General features: G+C 38.7%; 1 pseudogene; it reads left to right on the forward strand.

Moving 5' to 3' along the window:
- The first annotated feature begins 4,736 nt into the window (after positions 1 to 4,736).
- Positions 4,737 to 5,149, forward strand: LOC116884371 (annotated as a pseudogene).
- Positions 5,150 to 10,756: the final 5,607 nt, after the last annotated feature.

A 10,756-nucleotide genomic window follows, 5' to 3' on the forward strand; every position in this document is an offset into this window, starting at 1 on the left:
TACCAAACACAAATCAGTAGCAGCGGCTTGAACTAGGAAAACTGAGGCTCCACCAGATTGGAAGGAGTGAGCAGAAGGAGCAAGAAGCAGCTGGAATACCAAGAGAAGTTCTTCTGCACTTTTCTTCTATGAGCAATGACAAGTGAAGACCAGCAAAGACTCGCAAAGAGTTGCGGGGCAAACAAATGGTTTTACATGGCCGCTCAAGTGTCTGCCTCAAAGCTTTATTAATTAAAAAAAAAAAAAGAAACGAGAATGAAGTCTAATTAGCTGTCTTGAGACAATTGTGGTGAATACTGACATTACATTTTAGACTTTAGAGAAAAAGTAAATGAAAATATGTAAAATAATCACTATTGCTGAAAAGTTCAGCAAGAACACACTTTAAAACTTAGTTTATTTACTTGACCTGATTAAATGTTGATGACCTGAGATTTGATACAAATCTCATGCCATCGGAGATAAAATCTTATAGTATAAATGTAATAGGTACAGATATTGGAGGGATGGATAATTAATTATAAATGCACAATGTAAAAAGCAATGTAAACAAAGTAACCTTTTATTGTCTTTTCTGTCCAGAATTATATTTATTTTCATATTTGTAGCTAAAACAGACATTGGGTTTTAGGTTGTTATTTAGATTTTAATTACATATAATTATATTATTTGTTGTTACAAATGTATTTATCTATTTGATACCAATAGTTTTTTCTCAGGGAAATTCCACAAAACAGAAATATTAATTTAAGAGGAATGGGTATGTTTTCTATTAAAAATTGACAAATCGATTTTCAAATATAGCAGTTTACATTGGCCTCCTAGCAAGCATTTTAGCTAGGTATCTTTCTCACCATCATTTACCTTCATAAACCTTGTTTATGAGTTAATTTCACTGCTCTTAGTTTTATTCATGGTAGAGTATTGGGAAGATGATAGAGCATGGTATAATGTATAATAATCCTAGCATTAGGAAGATTGAAAAGGGATACCATAGAATGTCAGCCTATTCTAGCCTACTTGTTGAGTCCAGAGCAGTGAGAGATCATACATTTAAAATTAAGATAGATAGATAGTGCATGAGCAACAATGACATCCACAACATGTACAAACATCTACACTCATACATCAATACATTCACACTCATGTGAACAGGCACACACACACACACACACACACATACACACACACAAAGAGAAGATGTGGAAGATGAAGTATAGTAATTAGCATCATTAAAACAGACAAGATTATCTTTGTATTGATTCTAGTATACTATAGGGAAGAATGCAAGGGCTAGTAAAAAGATGATATGACACTCAGATTTGAATGATAGACAACTTAGTTCAGATAGTAGAAGTCCTTAATTTGTTCAAACAGATTCAGAACATTAGCCTTGGCCGCATAGCTTAATGACAGATAGTAACTAGGTGGGGAGAAAATCAAATATTGTCTTTAGTTTTCAAAATTATGACACTTTTAGATGAATGATATGAACTTTGAAGAGCTTAATATTTTGGCATATTGATGACAGAAATAGATTATGCACAACACAGAAGAAAAGGTAAAAGGTGTAGTATCTAGCCTCAAGTGAGAGAACAAGAAGCAGGGCATGTGGAAATTCATGATCAGTGGGAGAAACTTTCTAGATGGTGAGAGCCAATGAATTGTTGGCTGTGGTGCTGGTTGGCATGGATTAGTGTTATCTAAAAAGAGAATGTAACAGTTAAGGGATTGTCTTCATCAGATTTGCCTAACGACAAATCTGTGGGGGCCAATTTCTTGATTAATACTGGAAGTCACTGTGAGTGTTGCCACTACTGTGCAAGAACGTTTGACTTGTATATAAAAGGTTGCTGGGCAAACCATGAGAAGCAAACCAGTGTTTTCCCAGGTCTCTGCTTCAGTTTCTGCCTCCAGGTTTCTGATTTGAGTTTCTTTCTGACTTCCTTCAGACATGGACTACAATTGACACATATAAGCCAATTAAACCATTTCCAAACCCAGTTGCTTTTAGTCATGTTATTTTATCACAACTAAAGAAAACTATAAAAGCTACATTTTTGGAAATTCCACAATATTCCCAAGGACGACTTAGGCTTGGTAAACTTTTTTTGTCTCCTCTGTGCTATCACAACTTATCTTTATCATTGGGATTTTTCATTATGTGTTTGTTTGTTTATACATATGTGTGCGTACATATGTATACGCATGTATACGGAGGTCGGAGGACAACTTAAGGGAATCAGTGGTTCTCTTGTTCTATCATGTGGGTCATATTTATCAAACCCAGGTTGCCATATTTCACCTACTAAGACATCTTTCCTGACCAAAGATTTTCCTCAGGGCATAGAGTGTTTCTCAATACTCACTATAGTGCCATGTCTGAAGGCTGTATAAGAACTGAGCCAATCAAAGTGATAATAACATTGCTCTGGGAAAACTCGTTTTGATAATAGACTTAACTAATTGCACACAGTTTTCCTCTAAATTATTGAAATTAAAGAGCTTAAATTTTTTGTAAAAGCGAAGTAATTAAATAAATACTGTCACAAGTGTTTGATTTTCTACAACTGGAATCAAAGATATTTTTAGAATGGATTCATTGTATTATTGAGTGGTTTTCTCTTAAAGATACATACCATGAACTTCCACAGATTGAAGAAACAGTGGCCTTTAAAATATTATTTAACAATCTGTCTAGGGTAAATATGTAAATACTGCCTCCATTTGATTATCCTGTAGAAAATACAATATAACTATTAACAAAGCCTTTACATTTGGGATAAATGATTTAGGATTCTAGGACATGTGCAGTCATATTAGTTGTCTCAATTTATGGAGTTTTATATAAGCTTATTTTTAGATATGTTTTTGAAATACCCAATTGAATTTTTTTTTGTTTTCTTTAAGATTTATTTATTTAATGTGAGTCCAGTGAAGCTGTCTTCAGACACACCAGAAGAAGGCATCGGATCCTATTATAGATGGTTGTGAGCCACCATGTGGTTGCTGGGAATTGAACTCAGGACTTTTGGAAGAGCAGTCAGTGCTCTTAACCTCTGAGACATCTCTCCTGCCCCCCAATTGAATTTTTAATCTAGATATTTCAAAAGAGTTCTATAAAACTAACTTTCAGGAAGACATTTTTTTTTGCTTGCTGTTTATCAAGGCTATCTCATTATTGATTTAAAAATAGTAGTTACTATTATAGATCAATTAGGTCATTTAGTTTGATAGGTTATTTTATTTTCTATTCTCATGGGAAATCAGTTATTAACATAGGAAAGCAGAAAGATATGCCTATAGATTTCTGAAAGCCTGTATGGGGCAGGAGGTAATGAGATTGTTGGTGCTTTAGTAGGTAGGCTGGAGGCAAAGGGACCAGATACTGTTGATACATGTTTTGAAGTTTATTGCATTTTGAATAGTTGACTTTGAAAAATTATTCTCAGGGGCTTGGAGTATATCTTGCCTCAGATAGATGCAGGCATGGCAAGTGGGAAGTGGGAAGTTCATGGTACTTATCTGTGAAAAAGCAAATTCAGTTTCAGTGGCATGATAAATCATAGAAAACAAAGTGAGAGATTTATTTTTATTATGGATCACTTTATAGTGGGCAGTTGCTTTACTTTCCTCCACCATCCTTTACCTATATAAGTTGAAAAACCTTAAACCAATGGAAATATTTACCGAAAAAGAAACCTAGCAAATTATACAGTCACCTCACACCATATGTCTCTACTACATTCCTAACTTGGTAGCTAAACAGAAAAACACAGAAAAGATCAGATGTTTGTGGTGGTAACTACATTTTTCTCAAAAATTGTATCATAAATCTTTTCCCCAGCAGGGATGTCTAATCGATATGCCTTGTAGTTAACTGACTACAGAATGCTTTTTCTAACTATAATTCCCAGGGCGACCATGAGCTTATTGCGATATAATTCTATTATGAGATAATTTTTATTACTTTATCTTCTCTGTGTATATACATATATGTGCACATATTCCCCAGTGTGAGTGTAGTATTCAGAGGACAACATTTAGAAGTCATTTCTTCTGTTCTGGTGCCTGAGAACTGGGATTGAACTCAGGTCATTAAGCTTGATGAAAATTGCACTTACTCTCTGTGCCTTCAATTTTGAAGAATTAGTGTTGCTCTCATGGATTTAGTTTATTAATATATTGTTTGTGTTTTGTTGGACAATAGTTATTCAGGTCTACAAATTATTATTTTTTTCTTAAACTCAGCTAGGGAAAAATAACAACTCTCTCCCTGAGTAGCAGAACAGCACCAGAATGATGTAAGTCCTCACTGTCCTCCCAATTGGGTAGGTCCTCTAGGAGGTTAAAAAGCAATATACATATTCTCCAATGGATTTAGATCCCAAACAATGGGATTTTCAAAAAGCAGTACAAGAGTGTCAGAGAAAATATTTTTACTTGAGTTCTCAAAAGTTTTATCTTTCAGTTTCATAGTTAGATGTGCTCTTGAGGCTTACCATAACCATGTCTCATAGATGAAATAATATACCTGTGTCTGTGTATATCTGAAGTAGGGTCAACATTAGATCCTTGATATGTCTCAAAGTCATTTCCTCTGTTGTGGTAACTAGCAGCATGACAGATAGCATTTCACCTGTTAGAAACATAGTGAGAACACACACACATAACATGTAGTCTCATAGCATTTCTTTCCTTCCAGTCCCAGTTGCTACGGGAGTTACCATACAGACATGGCCAAATCTAAGAACCACACCACAGACAACCAGTCCTACAAATGGTACAGAAATGGCATCAAGAAACTCCGGTCACAAAAAGATACGAATCTCTTATGGGGGTTGACACCAAGTTCCTGAGGAACACGTGCTTCGCCAAGAGGCACAACAAGAAGGGTCAGAAGAAGATGCATGCCAACAATGAAAAGGCAATGAATGCAGGTGCAGAGGCCATTGAGGCCCCTGTGAAGCCTAAGGCCATCAATCCCAAGATGCCAAAGGGCCCCAGCTGCAAACTCAGCCACCTGGCTTTCTTCACACACCCTAAGCCTGAGAAGTAGATTCGAAGCTACATTGCCAAGGGTCGTAGGCTCTGTCAACCAAAGCCCAAGATTCAAACGAAGACTGAGGCTGGCCACAGCTCCATCTAAGGCCCAGGCTTCAGCTCCAGCTCGAGTGTGAAAGGTGCCCAAGCCCCTGTGCTTCACACAGAAAAGGCTTCTGTCAATGTGAAGACAGGTAGACTGCTGTGACACACCCACATGAACTCTATTTGCAGATGACCGGTGTCCTATGTTGTTTTTACAAATAAACTTGAGGCAAGGAAAAGAAATAAGGAAGAACATATTTTCACTAGCTACAATCTTCCATGAGATTAAATAGGGGGTGGGAGGGAGAGGGGAATATGATCTGGTATTAGGTGGAGGAAAAGGACTGAAGCCCTAAGGGCTAGCAGAAAGAATGGAAACAGACGATCTCCGGCGGAAGGAGGTTGGGAGGACCCTCCAGAATGTACCAGAGACTTGGGAAATGAGAGACTCTCAGGACTCAAAGCAGGGGACCTTAGATGAAATACCGTAAAGCGGGGAGAGGGAACTTGTAGAACCTACCTCCAGCAGAATGATGGGGCATCAAGGGAGCGATGGGGTTCCTATCCCACAGTCAAGCTCTGACCCATAATTCTTCCTGTCTGGAAGAAATGCAGGGATAGAAATGGAGAAGAACCTGAGGAAAAGGAGGTCCAACAGTCCCAAAGGGGGATCCAGCACAAGGGGAGGTCCTATGACCTGACACCATTACTGAGGCTATGGAGCGCTCATAAAAAGGGACCTATCCTGACTGCCCTCCAAAAGACCCAACAAGCAGCTGAAAGATTCAGATGCAGATATGTGCACCCAACCAATGAACAGAAGCTGCTGACCTTTCTGTTGAATTAGGGAAAAGATGGAGGAAGCTGAGGAGGAGGGCAACCCTGTAGGAGGACCAGCAGTCTCACCTAACCTGGACCCCTGAGACCTCTCAGACACTGGATCACCAATCAGGCAACATACACCAGTTGAGATGAGGTCGCCTACACATATGCAGCAGAGGACTCCCCGTCTGGGTTTAGTTGGAGAAGATTCTCCTAACCCTCAAGAGACTGGAGGCCCCAGGAAATTTAGAGGTCTGGTGGGGTGGGGGATGGGGACATCCTAGTGGAGACTGGGTGGGTGGGGTAGCGAGGAGGTATGAAATGTAGAACAGTTGGAGAGTTGGAGGGTGGACCAGGAGTGGAATAAAATCTGGAGTGTAAAAGTAAATAAAAAAATTTTTAAATCAATGAATAAATAAATTAGAGTAACTATTCTATGATGTGTACATACTATCAAAAATCATTAAATATACAAATATATATATAATTTTTATCAGCTGATTTGCAAACAGCTTAGAGTTGTAAATAATTGAGTTGTCCTGTTATGTTTTCAAAGCATCATAGAGTGACTTTGAAGATCCATTTTACCTACCTTGAGTAAAGATTTTATTTGTTCCTGCATTAGATATTTGCCCTTCATAAAACCTTCTGTGCCTTTTTTATCCTTTAATAAATGAAGGCTTAGATTGGTGGTTGCCAAGATTGATCAGGGGTCAGATGGATCTGGAACACATTTAAAATGCAGTACCTTGGGCTCCATCTTTATAATTCAGGTTCAGTGAGTTCCAGATGAGGTCTGAGAATCTGCATCTCCAAAAGTTCTTCAGGGAGATGCTGCTGCTGCACAGACTATGTATGATAAGTGAATGACATCATGGATTTGTCAAGGTGAGTACAGGCATGGACCACTTAGTGCTTAGTGGACTATTGGCGAATGTCAGTCCTCTTTTACAGCTCTCTGCTCGTCTCAGTCTTCACAGTTTCTTTTAGCTGATGTTTTCTCTGGAAAGTTTCTCTGACCTCTCCAGATCTCTTTCCAATCTCTCTCACTGTTCCCTGACTCTTTGCTAAGAGCCCTTTTTAATGGATAGTGAGTTCCAGGAATAAGAGCTGCATTTTATCCTGCTCTTCTTTGTTTTGTATGTGTATGTTGGGGGGGGGATGGGTACAGAGAACCCCTGATTGAAAGTGTAAGGAGCAGATGAATTTCCAAGTGAATGTGTTTTGAGTATGGTTATGTCAAGGACCCAGTGCTCCAGACTCATGATAATGGCAAAATCTTCCTTTTCACAAGCGTGTGCAGAAAATGTCAACCACAGATTTCTCTTCCTGGATGAAAGCAATCTCAAACTGTTTCCTTATCAAGACTTCTTACTGAGATTAGCTATACCTGCCTCCTAGTTCAGTTGCATAGAATAAACCTGCCTCCTTAATGCAGATGTATAAAATAAATCTGCTGAGTTTCTGGGCTGCTGCTGGTGCACCATCAGAGTGCATGGCCCAGCCCCCCTCCCACTTCTCAATCATAGCATCTCTCTCTCTCTCTGTGTGTGCCATTTCTTCATTTTCAGTTACATCACTTAGGTAAATCCTTAAGTCCTGCAAGCTACAAGTCATTTTGATTCTTAGTTCCTATAATTGAGTTTTGGGCTTTTTTGGAAGTAATAATTTGTTAGACTCACAAGTTTCACCATTTAACCATTTAAACCACTATACAGTGGCAAAACAACAACATCAACCCTATTTTGGAACCAAGTGACCTTTATTAAAATTTTAACTTTGCAGTTCTGCTCTGTATAACTTATGCAGTTGTACTCTGTATAATTTTATGCTTCTGTGAGATTATCTTAGGGTTTCTACTGCTATGATTAAACACCAGGGTCAAAAACAACTTTGGAAGGAAAGGACTTCTTTCACTCACGGTTCCATATAACAGTTCATCAAAAGGAAAGAGATAACAGGAACTCAAGTAACCTGGCAGCAGGAGCTGATGCAGAGGCCAAGGAGGAATGCTACTTCCTGGCTCCTTCCCCAAGGCTTGTTCATCTACATTTTTATAGAACCTAGAACTACTATCCCAGGGATGACCACATCCACTGTGGGCTGGGCTTTCCCACATTAGTCACTAATTAAGAAAATGCCCTAGAGGCATTTTCTCAATGGAAGGTCCTTCCTCTGTAGTGCCAAACTGAAATTTATGCCAAGTTGTAATAAAACTAGCCAGCACACTATCTTTATACATCTGTTGTATGTGTTGAGTTAATGCACAAAAGATCTATGTCTCAGCTTTAAGCTAACAATATTCGTTGGATCGATATTGATGCATCATGAATGTCTCAGGATATTTCCAAATTTAACACAATTATGATTTTCTATGCAGCATTTGCATTTTAAATACCTTTAGTTTTAAAGGCTCTTCATGCTTACTGAAAAAATTCAAGGGTGCAGAATTCCCCTTCACTCTTTCACTCAGGATATAGTTTTTTTTATTATTAGCATCTTGCATTAGGAGGGTGATACATTTCATAATTGATAATGAAATATCAATACACCTTATCCTAAATCTATAGTTAACATAAGGCTCACCATGTTGTATACTTCTACCGGTTTTGACAACACATAATGTCATGAAATTACCATTATGGTCTCATGCAAAATAATTCCATGATCGTAAAATGCCTTTATACCTTCCTACTCTTTGCACTATCTCCTCGTCAGCCACTCATCTTTTGTCTACAACATTACCTTTTCTAGAACTTCATATAGTTGGAGTCATAGTGTGTAGCCTTTGTGAAGTGGCTGCTTTCATTTAGCAATGCACATTTAAGGTGTCCGTAGCTTGGTAGCTCATTTCTCTTTATCATACTGAATAATATTCCATTGAATAGATGTACCATAACTCATTTATATCTTCACCTGACAGCAATTATATTAACTAATTTAAAATTTTGACAATTATTAATAAAAGCGGTACAGAGTATTTGTGTGAGTTTTTATGAGACAGAGTTTGAAATAACTTGGATAGATGCCTGGATTCACAGCTGCTGAATAACAATGCAAAAAACATGTTTAGTTTTTAAAGAACCTGCTTAAATTGTCTTCCAGTGTGCCACCATGATTTGTATTCCTAACAGGGCACAGGGGCTCCTGTTGCCTGACACACAGCCTTCCCAGCATGGTGCTGTTAATGTTTTACTATCAGCTGACTTAACAGGTGCATATGTTTCATTTTTAGTCTTTGCGTAACTTCTTTGTGATTCATTATTGGCCAGGGAGGGAAGGTAGGTAAACTGATGCTGTATTGGAGCATTTAGTGCTAGAGAATTTCTTAAGCCTTTAATTGAGAGAAAAATTCAAAAGGGCTATATCCATCCCCTGGGTCAAGTGAGGTATGTGTCTTCACTACAAAAGTCACAAGAGGGATTCCATTCTGGTAAGAGGCCAGTTTCACAGAAGATTGATCTTTGATCTAATTGCTTTTAAGTTGTGTGGGGTTCCATAAGGCATTCTCCTCATACACAGTACAGGATAGAGGCTGAGACACAGGAGCTGAGAGCCTGGGGTTAATGTATCTGATTTGATACTACTTAATCTGATGACCTCAAGTAAGTCATTTAACCTCTGGACCCCAGAGAGAGCTGTGCTACATGTGTTCTAAGATACTTCAAACTCCCACATCCCATGCTTGTAGGATTAATGTTACTACTGCTATCTCAGCACAGAACAAGGGAGAGAGAGCACATGCCATCTGAACTTTGAGGTAGACATTACATTTTATCAAGCAGAGAAGTCTCTTGAGCACTCAGCAGACTTTGAAGCAGCTGAGGTTAGTGACAGGGTGGCCTCAGGTAAAGTTCGTCAAAAGAGGGAGGCCTGCATTGTGACAACCCAGACATGGGGATGAAATAAAAGGGAGCAACTTCGAGTGGGTTAGAGAATTTGTCCTTAACAGCCACAGTGGTATGGGAATTTGAACAGTGAACACACCCATTTTAGAGTTCTGGTTTACAGCGATACTGTTCGGCCACACTGAGAAGCTTTTTGAAATGTTTCATTTTAGGTGAGGTCAAAAGATTGTCTGGCAAATTAAAACAGAATTGAGTGAAGAGGAATTCAGGGAAGGGCAGAGAATGACAGAGAGAGGCCTCCTCAGGCAGGGTGATTATACATTCTATGCCTGTGACTAAGGTTGTTTGGGGGACCACTGAAATCCCCTCTCCCTTTGAGTCTAAATGGCTGTAGTGAAATTGCTGGAAATAGAGAGAGAGAGAGAGTTAGCTTTAAGGAAATGAAAGTCAACCCCCACCCTCTGTGTTTCTGTCACGCTAGCATCTTGGTGTGCGGTTACATTCCCAGAGAGTTAATTGGCTGCTCTGAAAAGCCACTGGGGAGCAGGAAGCCAAATAGTTGTAAGTGAAACCCTGATGATTTTTACCAGGTCCTCGGGGTCAGAGCTGTCTTTAATGATAATCGCTACTTTTAATAACTGTTCTTTGAGATAGAAAGGGAGAGAAATAAGTGCTCATTGGCTAGGCTATTTCTATCTTTGTGAAAAGATCCCCCAGAGCCTTTTTCCCCCCATTTTTTTCATTCCATTATTATTTCATACTACCTGTGCTGCTGGCAGAATAGGTGTGGCCTCATCATGACAGAAATAAACCCCAATGGGAACAGTTGTGTACTCCATTGCACACTGAATTCATATGTTGTTTGTGTTCATCAGAATATCAGACCACTAGGTGTGTTTCCATTAGGTGGAGAAAAGAATCCAGTAAGAGTCAATCTCCTAGCAATGAATAGCTGAAATACTTGATTAAGATGTTGGAAATATGAATTAGGCCGCAAG

The sequence above is a fragment of the Rattus rattus genome, chromosome 15 (assembly GCF_011064425.1).
Source record: "Rattus rattus isolate New Zealand chromosome 15, Rrattus_CSIRO_v1, whole genome shotgun sequence".
NCBI lineage: Eukaryota > Metazoa > Chordata > Mammalia > Rodentia > Muridae > Rattus > Rattus rattus.